The following is a 21,873-nucleotide window of genomic DNA, read 5'->3' as shown; positions in this document are numbered from 1 at the left end:
TGGAATCGGGTCAAGAAGCAACAACCTTTATAATGCCCTATGGGCCATTCTACTTTAACACTATGTCATTCATATTAAAAAAGGCAGGTGCGACATATCAGCATATGATTCAGACATGGCTAGAAAAGCATATTGAAATAATAGACGAAGCCTACGTAGACGACGTGTTTGTAAAAACCAAGGATGTCTGACAGCTAGTCAAAGATCTTGTTGACATATTCACGAGTCTTTGAGTATACCACATCAAGCTCAATCCAAAGAAATGCGCCTTTGAGGGTACCAGCTTGTAAACTGCTCGCATTCAACATTTACCATGGAGGAATCGAGGCTAACCGAGCTAAAGTTCGAGCCCTTGGTGGATTAGCAATACCTATTGAACTCAAATACGTTCAAAGACTTGCGTGGTGCGTTTCTGCCCACAGCCGAGCCATATCCCAACTAGGAGAGAAGGCCTTGTCATTGTACAAACTCATGAAGGAAACAAAGAATTTTAAATGGACGAGCGAGGCAGCGATGCTCTTGAAGAAATTAAAATGCCCCTAACCACCACTCCCATACTTGCATCACCTGGAGTAGCGAGCCAATGTTAGTATACATCTAGTCCACTAATCAAGTCGTCAGTGCAGTCCTTGTAGTCGAACGCGACGTTGAAGGTCACAATTCCAGGTGCAAAAGCGGGTATACTGCATTACCAAGGTATTGACCCCGTGTAAAACAAGATATCCACACTACCAGAAGATTGCCTATGTAGTCTTAATGACATCTCGGAAGCTACGTCACTACTTTCAGGAGTGTTCCATCACTGTGGCATCCGACGTCCACCTAGGCGACATCATCAACAACACATATGCAACTGCATGCATCGCCAAATGGGAAATCGAGCTCCTTCCTTTCAAAATCGTGTTTAGCCCATGCCGAGCTATTAAATCTCATGTGTTGGCCGATTTTTTGCCCGAATGGAGAGAGGCCGAACTCCCTAGAGAATACAGTACATACTCCAATTGGACAATGTACTTTGACGACTCTAGAATGATGGATGGATTATCAGTCGGAGTAGTTCTCAGCTCACAGACTGGTGAGAGTATACGATATGTAATACAAATCATGTATATCGATTCAAATAACTCAGTTGAATACGAGGTTCTGCAACATAAACTATGAATAGTCATGTCCATGGGACTCCAGCCTAAGTCCGAGGTGATTCCAACCTACGTATATAACAAGTAAATGTTGACTTTGATACAAACGACCCCAAAATGATGGCATACCGAAACACCGACCTAGCAATATCAGCCCGCTTCAAGGTGCTTGAATTCCATCATATCCCATGGGATAGTAATCAGGCAGCCGATACCCTTGCAAGGATGGGCACGAAGCACGACCTAGTTCCATAAAACACTTTTCTAGAATGTCTTTTTAAGTCGTATGTGGTTTTGCACGATGTGAAAATAGTAGCGGATCCCCTAAACTCCAATAGAATCAACCCTCCGGCAGCCGAGGAAGATAAGGGGATAATGGGAGGCACGACTTTCGAAGAATCAACCCCGGCTCATGAGGTTATGGAAGTAATCGCACCATGCAACTAATCAATCCTTGGGTGCTTGCTCTGTAACGAGCTACCTGACAACCAAACTGAAAAACGGAGAATAATTCGCCGATCAAAGGCTTATTGAGTCCATGAAGGTGATCTCTATAAATTAATGTCACCCGCATCCTCCAAAGGTGGATAGTCGAAGATGAATTGTGACTACTCCTTGCAGAAATCCACTCCGACATGAGTGGTCATCATGTTGCATCTCGGGCTCTGGTTAGTAAGGCTTTTCGAGCAGGTTTTTATTGCCTACTGCCTAAGAGGAAACATAAAGCTTGGTCCAACGGTGCCTGGCTGCTAGGTTTTCGCCGATCAAAGCGACATATCCGCAACTACTCTTCAGACTATCCCAATCACTGTCCTTTTGCGGTCTTTGGGCTTGACATAGTTGGCCCTCTCAAAGGGGGTTCAGACAAAAATAAGTATGTAGTTGTCATGACAGATAAATTTACAAAAATGTATTGAGGCAATGCCCGTGGCAACGGTCGTGGTTGTACATGTCATTGCATTTATCTCTGGCATAGTGTACCACTATGGTGTCCCCCACAGTATAATCACAGACAATGACACAAATTCTACTACCAAAGAGTTCAAAGTTGGTGTGCAAAGATGGGCATTCAGCTCGACTATGACTCCTTTTATCATCCCCAGACCAATGGATAGGTCGAACACGCAAATGACCATGTTCTAAGTGGCATCAAGCCATGCTTGGTCCACTCCACAAAGGCGGCCGCCTATCATTGGGTTGAGGAGCTTGACTCCATACTCTGGGGCTTATACACTATGCCTAATCGGTCCACAGGTTACACATCTTTCTTTAAGGTGTACGGAGCTGAGGCAGTCCTACCATGTGACCTCATTCACGATGCGCCTAGAGTGTGTATGTATGAACAGATGGAAGACGATTTATATCAGCACGATGACCTTGATGCCCTTGAAGAGGAACGAGAGGTATCTTGGGTGCGGTCCACCTTTTACCGATAGCACGCACGTCATTTTCAGAACAAGAAGTCTGGGCAAAGGCATTCAACAAAGGTGACTTCGTCATGAGGTTTCATCCAGAAAAATAGAAGCATAATCTCCGCCCAAAATGGGACAAACCTTTCATAATAGACCAATTTCTCTCCCAAGGTGCATATTGCATACGACATCCTGCGGATAACCAACTGGAACAGAATCCTCGGAACGCCTTCGTGCTCTGACGCTTCGACGGTTAAATGTAGGCCCCCTCTTTACATTTTCAATTTGTTTCCAGCATTTCACGTCTATACATTTTTCTTTATTTAATCATTCTAGTTATGGATCAGTAGCCGAGGTGACATGGTTTCTTCGGACGCATGCTAAATGTACCCATACACTGCATTCTCCGGTTTCTTCGAAACCAAACATATTTTAGACAATATCGGTGTCTCCTTCCAATCTAATTGTTTTATGCCTTCATATCCATTTACATGACTTAAGTTTTGGCCAAACTAGGTTTCCTAGCTCGTGTGCTTACACCCTACTTTCCTGATTGTCTGGCTAGCGGGTAAAGGGAGCACCTTGCAATTGTTGTTGTCGGATTAAATGGATCAGTACCTCAGACGGGTGAAGTCGAAATCTAGCGTTCTTAAGAAAATAGTTGGTCAGCAACGATTGAAGTGAAATTATTATTATTCAAAAAACGGTGAGCTTCCCACTCACCTCCGATATACTTATCCCGCCTTGAGCAGGCAAGTCCTCATGACCATGAATGATCACCTAAGAAAAGGAACCGACAGAGGAACTATTTTTCTTGGAAGATGTTCCTTACGCCTAAATGTAATATAAAATAAGCTCTGGATCAACTTATTTTTTGAGACCCATTGCTATATTTCCTTGCTATATGAAGTACCTGGTCCGCTTGCTCATATAGAAGTAGGAAGCACTCCTTGGCCAATGGTCAAGGCGGTAGAAGCCAAAGGCTTGCTAATAAAGTGTGTACAAAAGAAACGGTTGAATTGAAGTAAAGTACATAGACACATGGAGTAATAAGCATATGTTACACCCTACCAAGCCCATCTATCAAAGACTTAAGGGTGAAGTACTACTAAGAGAGATGTGTTGCATGCATCACATCATCATAGACCAAACAAGTGGGCACCTCCTTCCCATCGGGGCCAACTGGGACTACCTCGGCAAGTGCTACGTCTCTACGCTCGTATAGCGGGTCTTGACCATCACCCATGCCTCCCTCGCTCCCTCCCGTAAGTCCAATATTTTCCAGGCCTATATACGGCACCGAGCCCCTATGAGGTGCTCAGTGAGCTCGGACATACCCTCGGGCACATTTTCTTCTTCGGGCCATAGAGCTTTGAAAACAACCTTAATGGCCTTCTGATACTTCTCCATCTATATTTTTTTTATTGTTCCATGTTGTTATATTATCATTCTAGGACACTTTTTGGGAGCTTATTTACCACTTAATATTATTTTTGAGAACTAAACTATTGACCCAGTGCGAGTTGGTGTTTTATGCATGTTTTTGGCTTTTCAGGTTTACAATACCAAACGAAGTCCAATTGCCATGAAAAAATTGATGATTTTTTCTAGACCAAAAGAAGACATCGAAGCTTCGGGAGGAGGCTAGAAGCCTCACAAGTGAGACACGAGCCAACCAGGTGTAGCCAGGGTGGTAAGGCACGCGTGGTTGCCTCGTGCTCCCCTTGGCTACCTCCTGGTGTACCTCTTCGTCCTATAAATTCACAAATATCCCAAAAACCCTAGAGAGCCACCCGAAACACTTTGTTTGTTGCCCCAAATATCTGTTCCGCCGTGTGCCCACCTGGAGCCCTTTCTTGGTGCCCTATCAGAGGGGGATCGATCATGGAGGGCCTCTACATCATCCTTGGTGCTCCCATGGTGATGTGTGACACAGACCTATGATTCTGTAGTTAGTACCTAGATGGCTCTCTCTCTCTCTCTTGATCTTGATCTTGATATTGATCTTGATCTTGATCTTCAATACAATGATCATCACATCTTCACTTTGATCTATCCGATGTAATTCTTTTGTGTGGTACGTTTGTGGGATCCGATGAATTGTGGGTTTATGTTTAGATTATTAGTTATAAATATTTGAATCTTCTTTGAATTCTAAATATGATTATTATGTGCATGATCATTATAGCTTCGTAAATATCGTCGATCTATTGATTTGCTTTGGCCAAGTAGATTGATATTTCTTCACTGAAAGGGGTGCGTTGTAGTGGGTTCAATCTGACAGATTTCTATATCCCAGTTATAGGAAGGGGACAAGATACGTCTTTGTATTATTGCCACTAAGAATAAAATAATGGGGTTAGTTCATATTAATTGAGTTTACTTTTTCTACATCATGTCATGGTTCTCCAAGTATTACTATCTTTTACCTAATACTCTATATGCATGATGGATAGCGGTTGATGGGTGGAGTAATAATAATAGGTGTAGGCAGGAGTCAGCCTATTTTCCCATGGATGTGATGCATATATACACATGATCATTGCTAAAAGAGGCGAGGGTCCCGATATTTCAATGAGATGGTGGCTATCGATTTTGTGGAGACGACTTTGACGATCCGACTACAAACATGCACGATGTTGCGCCTTAGAAATCGCTAAACCAACTCCAAGAGGTTATTGACCACGCCGGAGCACCATCAACCTGACAACAAAGGTATCTTCCTCCAAGCAATTGAAGAACCAAAAAGAATATGATAAAAGCAATATGAATATTGCGAATATATATTAAGTACTGATAAGGATGGGGATCCGAAAGCGGTCTTGGTTTGGTCGTTGGACACAAACGAAATACACGAAGTTGCAATGGCTAACTTTTAACTAAACAAATCTCAAGAAAAAAAGCTACTAGGTTGATCTACTTATATAGGAGCAAGGGGTGGCGTCCAAGGAGGCGGGAGGATGTCCAAAGGCTGTCTAAAACCAACCATTGGTCGTATAAGGCCCATCGGCCCAAGTGGGGGTGATACAACGCCTTTGGAGTTATAGTTTGACTCGGATTCTGATGCAACCTCAGATTGTTTCATCATTATCTAGACAATCCGGATGAATTTTAAAGTGATTCCAATTGTGATAAAATGTAGATAAAATATACTTTCAAACAAAAAATAATCACCCAATTTGGAGTCCGTAGGCAAATGTTGTTGACGTTTTGAGACAGGTGTGTCTGTGCAGTCCGAATCTGAGTCCAGAACGTGAGAGACTTGGACTTTATCTTCTCTTGGCCTAAAAGTGGCATGAGAAAATTTCTTGAACAACACATAATAATTTGCTTTGATGTGAGAGGACTTCTTGAGGAACACCTAATCATTTCCTCTTCCTTTATCATCACACGTGGTTCGTGCATGCGTTCGACAATTCTACATTTAGGCATGGAGTGAAAAATAAGTGAAGTATTTTTGTTCCAGATAATATAAATAAATTATTGCATAATTCTTATAAGAAATCATGTCACAAATATGTAAATATGAAATATTTTTGGTCGTATCCAAGGTTGTCATGTCCTCATCATCCTCCCCTTCTTGAAAACAAAGCCGTCCTCGGTGTTGCTTAATCTGAAATATGGTCAACAAAGGAGACAAAGAATACATGTTGTATATGTATATGTCATCCACTTTTTACTTCCCTTGTTTTTTGCACATAAGACACATGTATACATGAGTAACTTTCATATGTTATGAAATATAAAGCCAAAATATTATCACAAGAAGTAGAAGGCATGAAAATATTGCAACTCAGTTTGCACGTATAAGTGAAATCCTTATTTAGAACAAAAGATTGAGAATGTTCATCATTAAACCATCCCAACATTAGTGAATACACTTTCATTGTTTCAAATTTACATTCTACAGCATGCTTAAATAAACAAACATGCAACAAGTCATTTGACATAGAATCATCACCAACATTAGAAGTCATATCGAAATGATTACCTAGAGGCTTAGTTTTCTCTAGGGGTTGTGTGATTACATTGAGTGCTTAACCCTTGCCACACAGCTCGAGGGCGGCTTATATAGAGTGTGTCGGGACCCGCCGAGTGCCATTACAAGGGCATTAAATGATAATAAATGCCGACATTACTAAAAACTGCACCACTAACTAGGGTAATCACTGGTAACGTTGGCCTTGTGTGCACTTCATGTATGATTTTAAGTCCCTCAGTCGTTGAAGCTACCGCTTCGTCCATGTTCACCTCTATTCAAGTGTTGAAGTCCGACCGACAGATTGGAGGACATCCGAGTGACACCATGGGTCCGAGTGGATCGAGTGTATAGATTTGAATGTGTGTGTAGTCTTGAGACCCTAGTGGCCATGTGGGGCCCTAGGTGGGCCCTGGATGTCTGATCAATGACCCAACCACTACTAGGTAACCCCATCATTAGCCCCCGAATTGGTTGAGGTTTGGTTGGCCGAGTGAAAGACACTTCGGGGTGTTCCCAACGTTCCGGGAGTGCCTCGAAAGCGGCCTGAGACTTCTTCACTCTGATCAAAGATGAACACACAACGGATTCACATTTGTGGATTTCCGATCGATCGGACTAGCTAGGAAGTCATGCGCCATCCGATGGCACTCGATTTTCTCTTGGGAGATAAATCTTGGTTACTCAGTCGTACGGGTACTTGGTTCCCTGAATGATCATATAGGAGCGAGGATTGATCCTTCTTGCATCCTTGGGAACTTTTTTTACCATGCTTGTACGTGATCGAGTGAACCAGGACCTGCAGGGGGTATTCGGCGGACCGAAATATCCTATCTTGGGTAAGTGATCACAGACACCACTCGTACCAAAAGGCCGTGGAATTTTCACGGATTGCAAAGCATGGGCAACGCGCGCGCGCAGAAACGGCAGCATCGCGGTTAGTGCGGAAAATGGGCACGACGCCTCGATTGTCCCATTGGGATTTCCGCCACGTGCCTCAAGAGTGTTGTTCACGAGATCTTGCGGATCTCCCTCTGTCCGGTGATTGACAGTTGCAAATATGCTGGTCAGGACTATAAGAACAGTGTGCAGAGGGAGAGAGAGTCCTATATTTGATTTCTCTTCCTTCGACTCCTCCTCCATTGCACTTGGTCGCTAAGTTGCTCTACCTCTCGCCACCTCTCGCTCGAGTCGGGATCAGCACAAAAGATGACAAGAAGCGCGACTGTGAAGGCCGAGCGGGCGAAGAAAGGCTCACGTGGGTTACTCGAGCGTTGGGGCGCCAACAGGGCGGATCTAGTGCGACTCGATGGTGTGCACATCACCAAGAGCCACATGTTGGAGCTGGAGAGCCAAGGGCTTGTGGCCTTTGGGAGTTGGCGGCTGTCGGAGGAGGGAGAGCTCAAGCCCTCGTCGTAGGGGGACGAGTGAGTCCTCCTGGTGACCGACGTCGAGCGAGGTTTTTCTATGCCTCTGCACCCATTTTTCCATGCATTCCTTGACTTTTATGGGGCGCATGTCACATCCCTCAATCCCTAATAGAGTTTAACAAGATTGTGCTCATGTCTTTTCCTTTGCATCCAAGAAAATGAAATCAAATCAAAAGCAAAGAAATGAAATCAAAAGCAAACCCTAGCAACTCTATTTTCGAAAACAATTCAAATTTGGTGGCAAATCAATGAACCCAAAATGGCCATCATAAAAATTCGTCTTTTCTAATAATTCTTGAAAACAAAATATCAAGGGTGAAATATATTTTCAAAATGCTTTTGGCATTTTATTTTAAACTTAAAAGTCATTGAAATCAATTATATATTGATTTCAAATAATTCAATTTCTCGTAAAATGTTGAAACTTTTATATGTGTTTGGAAATACTTTAGAAATAGTTTGGAGCCAAAAATAAAACAAAACCAAGTCAGAAAAGATAAAACAGAAACTGGGAAAGAAAAGAAATGCGAAAAGTCTATACCTCGGTCACGTGGCCCAAGCCCATTTCCCTTATGTCGTCTTCCTCCTTCGCTAGTCGGAGCAGGAGCTGGCCGTCGCTTCTCCCATTGCGCCCATGCACCTACGTACGTGCGTGGTTCGCCCTGATGCGCTGGAGAGGGAGGATAAGCCTCCCCGGAACCGTTCCCATCCTCTCCCCCTCCTCACTCACCATGTGCGTCTCTCTATCTCTCTCGGAGCCATTGCTGCGAGCTCGAGATCGAGCTACCATCGCTCCGGCCGTCTTACCTCGCCTCTGAGTGCGCCGTTTGCTCCGCCTCGTCGATCTGGTCATCCCTGCCAAGGGAGAAGAGCCCCCGAGCCCTACTTCACCCTCGTCACTACCGTCTTCCACCTTCAGCCGCCAGCAAGCCACGGTCGATTCGTCGGATCCAGTGCCTCCCCGAGCAGCCTGAGCCTCCCCTCGACACCGCAGTGAGCTCGAAAGTATTTTTCCCCATCTTCCCCTCTCTTTACCGAGCTCTAGGCCCAGATTTACCGGAGCCCGACGAGGACCGTCGCTGTAGCTCGTCGCAGGTGACCCTACGGTGACCGGTTGGTCCATGTGAGGCCTCCAACAGCTCCAACTCGTCGCGTAAATGCTCTAGGAGCCCAACCCCGCGCGTTTTAAACTCAATTTCGATGGCCTCGATGATGGCCGAGCTCCGGCAGCCGCCGAGCTCGTCGCCGGCGTCGATTTTGGTCACCTCAGTCCCTGAGGCTTGCTCCATCTTGCTTGCGGTCGAGTGGCCGATCGTTTGAGCCCCTCCGCCGCTCGTTTGGTCGCTGGTAACAGAATCCCGACGCCCTCCGCTGTTCTGGTGGTCGCCCAAGCCTCGTCGTCGGTTGGTTTGACCCCATCGCCGGTGGGGTTGACTCCCCTGAGTCATTGGCAAGTGGGGCCAGCCCCCTAGCTAATTGAGATTAGTAAAAAAAAAAAAAAATTATATTAAAAGTTAATCAAACACTGACATGTGGGTCTAGCCCTGTTAAATACCTATTTAAGTTTAAACTCAACTAATTTCTGGCAAGAGTCATTGACCAGTGGGTCCCACTGGTCAGGTTTGACTTTCAAACGACCAGCTGACCTGCTGATGTCATGTTGATGCAATAAATTCAATTCTGGTTTTAAAATAATTCTAGAATAAGTGCAAACTTTGGAAATTCATAGAAAATTGATTATAACTCCAAATCAGACAAATAATATATGCAAATTGATCAGAAAAATTCGAAGAAAACAATGGTGCTATTTTCATGCATGAAAAATAAAGTTATGAAACAGCATCAGGTCAAATCAATTAAATTATTAAGATAAATATGCCATTTCAAATAATATTTGAATTTGGGTTTCAAACCAGATGCAAACTAAGGTTTTACCAGCCACACTGAATCATATCACCCTTCATTTCATGCCATGTTCATGCATCATGATTGTTGCATATGATTGCTATTAATTATGGTTGTTATTCCGGTAGGCCCCGCCCCTCCGGATACGACTGAATATCCGACTGATGGATATTACACCTCTGCTGAGCAACAAGGCAAGCACCCTTTTTGATCATCCCGATATCATCCCATGTTCTTGCTCTTGCTCCCACTTATTGCATTAGGACAAACTATTTCAAATGCTTTACTTCAGTAGCTGATCCTATTCCTTTGCATGACTTGTCATTGTCACAGTAAATAGCCAAACCATGCAACCTAGCATACCTGGTAGATGCTTGAGGTGTCATGTGTTATTCCTGCTATGCTTGCTATGCGTAGAAGTTGTGTCAGGTCTGTTTCTTCTGGGTGATGAACAGGAATGGATTAATGTGTTCTAGTGACAAGGAATAAGTGTGGAACCTGATTTGGTAAAGGTACCGATCAAAGGCTATGTAGGAGTACATGGCGGGTTGTTTCATTGGAACCGTCCTTAAGGACTGAGTTCCGTGTATGTAATCGAAGACTAGATACTACCACACGTTGGGATACTTAATTGACCCTCTCGACTTATTAATCGCCTATTACCCGGTCCAGGAGTTGCAAGTAGTTTCTGGAGTTTGTATTCATACTGGAGGTCGTGCATAGTGCTAACCTTAGAGGTGGGCTATGATGCGGTAGGTAGTGGCACGGTGTACCAAGTGGCACCCGGATGGTGGGCTTGGGAACCCTGCGCACATTGTTTGGGGCCGTGGTGGAAACCTTGGCCGGACTTCCGTGCGGGTTACTCTCAAATATGCGATAAACCTGGACTAGGTATTAGCGTGGTTAACGGTCGTGGCCAACTCCCTCGCTGGGCTTCCGCTTGACGGTTGCCGAGGTGCTTGACGTGCACATGGCGATAAGTGGCGAGACGTGTGTGAAGAAGTACACCCCTGCAGGGTTATGATCTATTTGAATAGTCGCGTCCGCGGATATGGACTACTTGGAGACATGTTGTTCATAGATAACTTTAATGGCCACCCATAAAAGTATCAAGATAAGTGTGAGTGTCATGGATGGCATATCCGTAGGAAGACGGAATGATTCCATGATGGTGTATTGTTGTGGAGTTAGTGGACTCGTGTGCGAGAAAACAAAGTTGTCAAAACTATTTAAAAACGTAGTTTTGTCTAGCCAAGAGTCAAAGTTGGCTTGCTGCATGAAACACCACAACCCCCTTTATTGATACCTGAGCATGAGTAGATAGATCTGTTCTAAAGTCTTGCTGAGTACTCTTGTACTCATGTTTTCTTAATAATTGTTGCAGAGGATACCCACGAGCCAACAGGTGGGTTGTTTCTAGACATCGATGACGACGAGTAGCTGGTGTCCCAACTACGACCTAGCCCCTTTCAGAAGGGATCTGTAGATAGTCAGGCTTTATGCCTTATCCTTTCATCTGTCTGTACTCAGACAGCTTTTATGCTTCCGTTGGTTTGTATGACTTTGAGTGTCGGGTCATGTGACCCCTGCTTGTATGAACATATTATGCAAGACTCTTCCGAGTCTTCTAAATAAATGTCGTGATGTTGAATGGTTATGGTGTGATGCCATTGTTGTATCTATGCATATCTAGTATGTCATGCGTACGTGTGATGCAGTGTGATATGTATGGGATTCGACACCTAGTCATATGCCTTAGTAGCTCTCTATACAGAGAAATGCCCCTTTTTGATTCCACCGAGCCTTGGCAGTTTGCTACTGCTCCGGACACATTGGTTGACCGGCATGTATCCTTCTTAGCTGTTGTGTCTGTCCTTTCTGGGTAATGTCACGCGGTGTAATGGAGTCCTTGTAGCTTGCTACGACTCGTCTACACTCGCTGATAATCGACACCTGCTTTGCTGGGTTATGTATGCATGTCTCTGTACAGTCGAGCCACTTGAGTTTATGACTAGATATGTATACCCGGGTTCTTGGACATTGGAATGCTAGCGACACTAATGCATAGTGAGTCAAAAGGCACAAACGGTCCCGGCTAACGTAAGGTGGCAGCCGTGGGGATAACCGTGCGTGAGACCGCAAAGGGATGCAACGTGTTACAGGCTGGATTCCTATGACTTAGGATCCGGGTCCCGACAGTGTTGGTATCAGAGCCTGACTGATTGTAGGATTACCAAGCCAAACTGGTCGAAGTTGAGTCTAGAATTGATTAGTTATATATAAGGGAATTGTTTGTGGAAGGGAACATAAGATTCTTGCTTCTCTTCTCAAGTCATTCTGTTCTGGTCATCCTCGTCTTTTCTGCGGGGATTAAGAACTAGGTTACTCATCTTTCTCTCAGGATCGTGTATTACTAATCGGTAGATTATAGGACAACGAGTCGAGAGTTACTCCGAGATTCTTTTGTTCCACGGAAAAGAAAATAAGTTTTGATGATCATAGAATTGAACTTGATAGTTGAGTGGTTATGCTATCCTATCTTTTGTGGGTTGTCTCAAAATTGTTTTTGAGCATTTACAGCCGTTATGCTGCCCAATTTTGTCTCCAGAGCTCTAATGCCTTTTGCACTACTCTCTATTTTCATATGCCTGGCCGTCCTTCTCGTCAGGTAGTCCGTCTGACCAGGTGCATTAATGTGCCGGGTCATACGGCCATGCTGGTCAGGATGATGTCAGTAGCCGGTTACCGCTGGTACCCAGAGTATACAGTGGAGGAGCAGTACCGGGATTTCAACCAGAGTCATTACCTGTGCACTATTAGGGTATTCCCAGATTACCCTGGAGCCGAGGAGCCGATCCATTGGTCTTATGGATTGGGGGTTACTATTGACATGGCGGTACAAGATGCTGCCTTTTCAATGTTGACCATCATGAGAGCCATACATGCACTGCTGCATAATTCAGAATTCTGCTATGTTCCCGCCTCTCAGCCAGGAGAAGAAGGATACCTCAGTGGGGTCTACTTTGATTCCTCTATGGAGGATCCGCTGCTGCAGTCCACCGCTGAGATGTTAGAGAATAGAGACAGGGATGCTCGTGCCCTTCGTATGGATCTCTATGCTACACGTGCCCGTCTATGGACGGCTTTGACACAGCTGGCACCTGTAGTCCAGACAGGGTATGGAGATATAAAGATGTTGAACCCTGTTAGGACCGATCTTCCAGCTCATGTTGACTGGCCTGCTATAGGAGGAGTCACCCCTCTTCGGGGACCTCTACTACCACCAGTCAGGGGACCAAGGCCACACCCGTGTCCTTACGGTTCCCAGGGGTCTCAGGCTCGAGTTTTTCCTGATCTGCAGGTTGAGCTCCTCGGCCATGGAGGCAACCTTTATCAGATGTTTTATGCGGATGCTTGAACCGTGAGTGGAAGAGTAGTATGGTAGTCGCTGTACTTCCACAGTCCGGTGTGTCTTGTGGAGTACGCTTATGTTGTAAGATGAGTTCCGAAGGCATAGATAAATAATGTATAGGAAGCTTGGAAAGCCTCTGATGAGTAGTATCATCTTTTCAGTAGTTTGCTTTTCGGTTAAGGTTGTACTGAACTATGTAATGGTGTGTATGAACCATGGTGTATATATAGCAGTTGCTTGTTACCATGTTGTTCGGATGTTCATTTCCGCATTCCATGTGTTCAGTGCATTCTTAATCCATAGCTAGTATTGATGTTAATATTAGTCTAAGATGTGAGTTTGTTTGTCAGGATGGTGTTCACCAGGCTGAACCGTGCCCCTGCCCATGAGCAGGGAGAAGGTAGTCAGGCATCGCAGGAAGAATTGCCTCACCCGCCTTCTCTGGCGGAAGTTATGCTTGAGGCGGAAAGAAACAAAAGAGAGACCAACCGTCTGCTAGAGCGTATTGAGAAAAATACGGCTCGTCAGCCAAGGAATGATGCAGTGTCCCTCAATGAATTCGTGAAGCTGAATCCCCCGAAGTTCCATCACTCCGTCGATCCTCCCGACGCTGATGATTGGTTGTGCAGTATATCGCGCAAGATTCACTCTCCCAATGTTTCTGAGGCCGACAAGGTGACCTTTGCGGCGTACTTTCTGGAAGGACCCGCCAATATGTGGTGGGAGAATTTTGAAGCTATGCGTCCTGCCGGACCAGCAGCCACATGGGCAGACTTTAGTGCAGCCTTCCGTCTGCACCACATCCCAGAGGGTCTGATGGACCGTAAGAGAGAGGAATTATGTGCCTTCACCCAGGGAAAGTTGACCGTGGATGCTTATAGCCGCGAGTTTGGTAATCTCGCTCACTACGCAACTGAAGAGGTGTCAATTGATGCCAAGAAGCAAGCAAGATTCCGCAAGGGTCTGAGCCCTGAACTTCGCCGTGACCTGCGCCTCCACGAATGTACAAGCTTTCAAGCTCTTGTCAACAAGGCGATTAGTGGTGAGACTGGTCATACCGATTATGAAGCCACAAAGAATCACTCCAGCGACTGTGGCCCCTCATCTGGTTCTACATTTCCAAAACGCAGACTGTGGGTTCCGAATAGCTCTCTGCCGTCAAGATATACCCCGAGGCCATCCTATGTGGCGCCTAAGGCGAATCAGACCAACCCTCCAGCAAAGACCTATGGTGGCCCAGCTAGCAGTGCTGCACCACGTGCCAATCAGGTCATCTGTTACAAGTGTGGAGAACCAGGGCACTACTCACGAGAGTGTCCCCAGAATATAGGTGCCAAGCAACATGGAAAGTCTATTGGGCAAGGCAAGTCAGGCAAAGCTTACTATGTGAAGCCAACTCATGCACGTGGCCGCGTGAATTATGTTTCAGCAGAAGAAGTTGCACAGGATCCCGACGTCATTTTGGGTATGCTCCTTGTCAATCATCACCCAGCGTCTGTTCTTTTTGACACTGGGTCATCTCATTCCTTCATTTCAGAAAGTTATGCACAGTTGCATAACATGTCCTTTTGTGATATGCCAATCACATTGGTTGTCCAAACCCCTGGTAGTAAGTGGCAAACCTCCAGGTAACCTATGACAATGAAATCCTAGTAGACAGGCTAGTTTTCCTAGCATCTTTGATAGCCCTGAAATCTTCGGATATCAATATCGTCTTGGGTATGGACTGGATGTCAGCTCATTATGCCAAGATTGATACTCATTCTAGAAATGTTCAGCTTACCCATCCCTCGGGTGAGATAGTTAATGTCTCTACTCGAGTTGCCAAATGCCAACTCTATTCCCTCAATGCCAATCCTCTTCCAGAACCTGAAAACATTCCGGTAGTCCGTGACTTTCCGGATGTTTTTCCAGAAGAACTGCCAGGAATTCCACCTGACAGGGATGTAGAGTTTGTGATAGACCTTATTCCGGGAACTGTTCCAATAGCCTGAAGACCCTATAAGATGGCACCCTTGGAGCTAGCCAAACTTAAGAAGCAACTAGATGAGGCCTTGAATAAAGGTTTCATTCATCCTAGCTCTTCTCCTTGGGCTTGTCCCGTTCTCTTTGTTAAGAAGAAGGATGGAACGGAGTGGATGGTTGTAGATTATCGACCAGTTAACCTGGTCACCATAAAGAACACGTATCCGCTCCCCAGGATCAACGATCTGTATTATCATCTCGCTGGATCCTCAGTCTTCCCCAAAATGGATTTGAGGTTGGGTTACCATCAAATCAAGATAAAAAACGGGGACATTCCAAAAATGGCCTTTGTCACTCGTTATGGCCAATACGAGTACACCGTCATGTCCTTTGGTTTAACCAATGCCCCAGCCACCTTCTCTCGCTTGATGAATTCAATCTTCATGGAGTATTTGGGTAAATTCGTCGTGGTATACGTCGATGATATTCTCATCTACTCGAAGAATGAACAAGAACATGTCGAGCATCTAAGGCTGGTATTGATGAAACTTCGAGAGCATCGCCTTTATGCCAAGTTTTAAAAATCTTAATTTTCGTTACCAAAAGTGACCTATCTAGGCCACGTAATCTCTGGTAAGGGTATTGATGTCAATCCCGAGAGAGTTCAAGCCGTCCTTGATTGGACTCAACCTGAATCGGTTAAGCAAGTTAGGAGTTTTATTGGTCTAGCGAGCGATTGTCGCCGCTTTGTCGAGAATTTCTCCAAGGTTGCAAAGCCTCTAACTGAACTCCTCAAGAAAGATCATTTAGAGTACCCGACATATCAAAAAAGCAATGCCAAATTCATAAATCATGTGAAGCTACAGCGAAGAGGTGCGGCGGATATATTGGATTGGCGGCGGAGTAGTCTTGCATCAGCATCTCGTTTCTGAGATGGCAATTTCGAGGAATGCAAAGACGGTCGACGGTCGATCCTCGCCGCCTCTTTCGGTTCTCGTCTTCGTGCTCCTTCGCAGCACGAGCCATCACCAAACTCTGCTAGCGAAATGTGAGAAGCATCATCTCAACATCCGTGTCGTCTGAATCGAATGAATCCTCGAGCAGAAACTTCTCGCACAGGCTCAACTCCATCTCCGACGGTGGCTCTCCGGCCGCGGTGGATTGGCGGATCCGGGGGAGCCGGTGCAGCTGCTCGGCGAAAGAGGGCACGAGTGTCCCAGCGGTGCGACTCACCCCACAGATTTGGTGGAATCGCAGGTGGTGGACTGGCGGAACCAATGTGAGGCGGCGGCGGAAGGGGCTGGGGAAAGGGCGCGGGCTGAATTGTCCGTCCCGCCAATCGCTTCCTTGGAATACAGGGCACCGTATAGGCGAGGTGGAAACCTATGTTTTCGTGGGTCGGGGATGCGATTTTGTCGCGCTCCTCAAAAACGTTTACGGGGCGGACGTGTTTGCAAGGTCTGATCGGCCAGCATTTTTCGCGCAGACCTGTATTTTGACGATTATTTTATGGGTCGGGGCATTATACAGGGTGTGCTAGAGATGCTCTAAGGCCGCGTTTGGATTAGCGTTTTTAGCCGTTATAGACCGGTCGTTATGTTTCCGAAAGAAAAATCAGCTATGGCCAATATTTTACACGTGTAAAATAAATATAGTTGTAGAAATTTATAACCATTCCAAGCAGGGCCTAAACGGATTATGCTCTTCTATGAAAACATGAAACAATTACATGGTTAGAGGGCACGAACAGTTGGCTTGTGAACAAGTCAACTCCAGACTTCAATGCTAAAAGTTACTGAGTCAGATAATCCTTGAATTCATAAGCATAATCACATGTCTTCCTTTCCTATTTTTTTGAGAAAAATCCATTATAAGTTCTCATACTTGTTTTAATGGTCAATTTAATCCACATAATTGGAGATACCTGAAATACAATCGTTATGTTTGTCTTACTGGTTTACACGTATTTGCTGATTTGGCACATGTCAACTCGATCCACCTAACATCTGACACGCCATGTCGTCTTAGTTGCTGGAATAAACAGGAAACCAAGGGTTTATTTGCAAGATAGGTAAAACTAAAATCCCAGCCCCTAGTGCATCCGAGTTGCGCTCCTACATGCCCCAGGCTTGCCGCCGAGGTGCATCGCCGGCCACGAGCGAGCTCTTTCCGTCCTTTACTCCCATCGCCTGCCACCATGACAGCGCGGGCTCCCCTTCCGGCAGGGTGTCACACGCACGCACAGCCCTCATGGAGCCGCCGGCGCCTCGGCCCCCGCCACCGCTGCAGGTGCACCTGCGAGTCCTGGACAGCGTGAGGCTCCCCCCCCCCCCCCCCCCGGTGCCACCGCCTCAAGCGTCATCCCTGCCACTCTCCGACCTGGACGCCGACCGTGTTGGCTTTTAACGTGCGTATGCAACCGTACAGGCGTGCCTACGCGATTCTTGCTTCAGCCGGCTACTTGACGGAACTTGCGTAACTAGCGACACGAATAAAGCCGATCGATGGATTTGATGGCTAAAGGCCCGTGTCGAGCCTTTGCTTTGTATTGCTTTTCGTTTTTCCTAGTGTTGCAGGCAACAGCCCTAAGTTGTCTTTTATACACATCCACAAGGGACTATGAAAATAGACTAGGACTAGGAATCCTAATACTATTAGAACTCGGTTTGCCTTTCTTTTCTAATCTTGCATGAGCAACATGATTCTATACCTAATAATAAAGCGGTTATTGCTTCCGTCGGAAAACCCACCGCGACATTTTGATAAAAAAAGACCCTGTAATTTTTGTTATTCAACTCGCGCTCCATCATTTATCTCCAACGCAAAAGGAAAAAAACAATTCGCTGCAAAAGTTATATAATATTCATCGGTACAGAGCCTGGCGATTGGTGGCGAAGACACTTCTGCATATGAGCTAGGTAGCCGAGTGACCATCCGATGATTAGCGCCATTAACAGGTCATCATGCCCTTCATATAATAATCAGCACTCTAGCGCTAAGTCGTGGGGACTCCCTACGTAAGCAGCTATCCGGCGACCACCTGCGTACACATCCATATGTCCCGCTGACCGGCGTCATTAGCAGGTCATGATGCTCAATGATCTGGCGGAGAACATGAAGGCCGGCCTGAAATATAACACAGCTCCATTTTTCGTGCGCAAGACGTGCTTCATGTTTTCTTGCAGTTCGTCATTGTCACGTAAACATAGATGCATGACGCTCGCCTGCAGTTCGTCATTGTCACGTAAACATAGATGCATGACGCTCGCCTGCTATCATGCGTATGCACGTCCGCAAAATCAGGCAGGATGATTTCTCTCTTACACGCGTCCGAGACGCTGAGAGCTATGCACTGGTAGGTACATCACAACCAACACATATAGCCGCGGCCACACCACTCGCTGTCGCGGCCGACCTCAATCGCCACCGTTGCCGATCTCAAACCATCCGCCTCCGCGGCCATACCTCTCCCCGCTCACTACCCCTGTTGCGGCGCTCGAGCGCATCGAGTCGACTCTGGTCCACCCTCGCATGTGCCTAGGCCGCTGCCACACCACTCGCTGCCGCGGCCGACCTCAACCACCACAGTTGTCGATCTCATCCCACCCGCCACCGCGATCGTACCTCTGCCCGCTTGCTGCCCCCGTTTCGGCGCTCGAGCACAGCTTCTGGATCAAATCAAGGCGACAACTACAGTGACTGAGGATGATGCGTCTGCTCGATGCAGAACGGCGACGGCGCGTAAATAAGGCGTGGCGGAGCGAAGTACTTGTAGGTGGAGGCGGGCCTCCATGGCTCACACGGGGAACTCCAAGGTTATGGCGCGGCAACGGCGACTCCTTATGGGCAGATAGAGGCGCATAACCCTTGCTCCCCTCATCGTATCCCCTCCTCTAGCAGAAACTCATCATCTGGTAAGATCCCCTCCCCATGCCTCCAACCGTGTGTCAAGCACCGGCAAGAAATTTTGTTTTATGGGAATTTGTTTGCTGATGAATGAATGTATTGAATGTAAGATTGTATTGTTGTAGAGACAGAGAATAGAACATCACCTTCAGTTTGTCATCTGATCCCACATTCTTTATCCCATGAGTGAAATAAGATAACAGTCAATTGATCAATTCACGTAGCTTCTTTGTTTTCTTTGCTTGTCCCGCTCAATTTCTCATCATGGTGGAATTAACAATAAACAGGTTAATTTCTCAACAAAATAGGATAGGACTGGCTACATTAGTTAGTTGATTTATTATTTTAATAACTCAATTAAAAACGTGTGGTATTTTTTTTTTCTGTTGCAACGCACGGGTCCTTGCTACTAACTTCTACAGACCGTAACGTGCTCGACATCTCCTTCTGTATCATCCGCTTCTTCCGTAGTTCCCTGTCCACCCAGTCTCCCTCGACCCGCTCGACGTCCTCCAGGCAGCAATCGCCGATGTACTCGGCCTTTTCCCGCAGCTCGTCGGCTGCCTCCTCCGCAACAACGACAGCGTCGCGCTCTTCGAGACCGGTGAGGACGATGTGGCCCTCTTCCTCATGGAGATGGAACTGTCAGTGGCCTACGTTGATGCTGACAGGCTGGACTCGCCGCTGCTGGACCACCTCGTGTCGGGCGACATCGACGGTGGACTGGCAACGCTTGTGCTCTAGGTCACACGGTTCACGTGCGGCGGCGTCACACTGGGTATGCAGATGTCACACACGCTCTGCGATGGCATCCACCAAATTCCTTGTCGCCGCAGCGCGGTTCACGCGGGAGTTGGAGTCAGAGGCCGCGACGGAGCCGGCCTGGGACCGACGGGAGCTTCTGATCCTCAAGAGCGTGCCGCGGGTCGTGGCGCCGTTCGACGCCGTCCTATCGACCGACAATGAATTTGCGCGGCATGGCCCGTACGGGGTGGCGAGCGACAGACATGGGCACGAGCGTCGAGCGACTGGGAGGGAGTGCTTCCACATCAGCGACGTGCGCGTGGATGCGCTCAGGGCGCAGCTCACTGCCGACGCGGTCCTATGTCGACCTACATGAGTTGCGGCACAGGGAGGGTGGCGTCACAGCGGGGCGGCATGGCGTGAGCGCGTTCACGGACAGGCGGCAGCTGGGGCTGTGCTACCACTCTAGTGGTGGCTACTCGGAAGCATGCAGGTGTGCTTCCTGTTGCCGTACAGCGCCGGGGACGAGAGGCGGCTGTTGTGTTAATCCTAACAGACCTGAACATGTCATGTTAGTTTCAGTTTATGCTTATATGTAATAAAGTATTTTTCAGTTAGTTTGTTTTCTGTAAAACTGATACGACTTGACCACGATTGCATCCGTGGTGTGACGCCGAGAGCATCACCAACACCGACGTAAGAACTCCATTTTAGCGCGCGGGGCGGTTTCACGCGCTCGGAAAAAACAACAGATGGACGCGCTAGATTTGACGCGTGGCGTCCAACGCGCCAATAAAATGTGACGCCCGCCACGTGCCATTTCACCGAAACCATCGCACCCTCGTCTCGCCCCGCGCCCTCCCTCGTCTCGCCATGCACCCCTTTGCCTCTTTTCTCGCCTCGTCGTCGCCGCTCCGTCGGGAAACTTTGGGCTACCGCGGGGTCCGCGCGCGCCCCTCCGGCATTTTCTACGCCGAGATCCGATCTGGCGACATGCGCCTCGGACTCGGCACGTTCGACACCGTCGAGGATGCCGCCCGCGCGTACGTCGCAGCGGCGTGGCGCCTCAATAGGCCTCGCCGGGGGATGAATTTCCCCAAGGTGATGATGATGGAGTGGGCGCAGAACTTCGCGCCTCGTCCACGGGTTGTCACCGAAAAGGACGGTCGCCGGAATCGGAGGCAGCAGCGCCGCCTCAGCATTGCTGAGATGGACGAGCATGCCATGGCGGAGTGGCGCCGACAGTTCCCGCAGGACGTCATTGACGAGCGCGCGAATTCTTCGCGCAAAGGAGGACGTAGAGGGCGGAGAAGAGGACGGAGCAAGCCGCCTATCGTGAAGATAGGCGTACGCGGAAGCAAGCCGCACTCTTTCAGGTGAAGTTGAAGGAATCGTCGTCTTGGTCCTTCGACGATGAACGCTGGGTTGACGCATTCATCACGACGGAGGAATCGGACACCGATGCGTCGGAGTCCGAGGATGACAATGAGGAGTAGACTTCTATCTATCTATGTTATGCTATGTATTGTTTTTTTTTTATCTATCTAGGCTATCTATACTATGTATCGTTAAAAACTATGTTTGTATCATTTTAAAACTATGCTATATATAGTTTGATCAAAAATGCATGTTGCAAGCGTTGAAGGTTTTTGCGCGCCTGTTGAAGTGTCGCGTGGGCGTTAAATTGCTGAAGGCAGCGTTCGTGAGCACGCTAAAATTAGATGTGTGTGCTGTAAAATGATTTTTTATGCACCGTGCGTTGGACGCCTATCGCAGATGCTCTAAAGGACTGCATCGTGGGCTGGTTTTCAGTAGACTTGTTGCTTATAGCTGAATAAAAGGAAGAAAGAGAAAATGACGCAAGGTTGAGCACGTCGCCAAAACTACTCCTTTCTTTTCTGTTATTCCGTGTTGGCCTATGTTCATCGGAGTTCAAACTAAATTCACCCCATGTGTCTGTATTGATCTGAAGTTGCTTTAA

At 47.0% G+C, this 21,873-nt stretch overlaps 1 pseudogene; it reads left to right on the top strand.

The window, feature by feature from the left end:
• LOC123450442 overlaps positions 1-20,509 on the top strand; it is a 31,175-nt pseudogene extending 10,666 nt beyond the window's left edge.
• The last annotated feature ends 1,364 nt before the right edge of the window (positions 20,510-21,873 follow it).

The sequence above is a fragment of the Hordeum vulgare genome, chromosome 4H (genome assembly GCF_904849725.1).
Source record: "Hordeum vulgare subsp. vulgare chromosome 4H, MorexV3_pseudomolecules_assembly, whole genome shotgun sequence".
Taxonomy (NCBI): domain Eukaryota; kingdom Viridiplantae; phylum Streptophyta; class Magnoliopsida; order Poales; family Poaceae; genus Hordeum; species Hordeum vulgare.
This window is presented reverse-complemented; position numbering and strand designations above follow the sequence as displayed.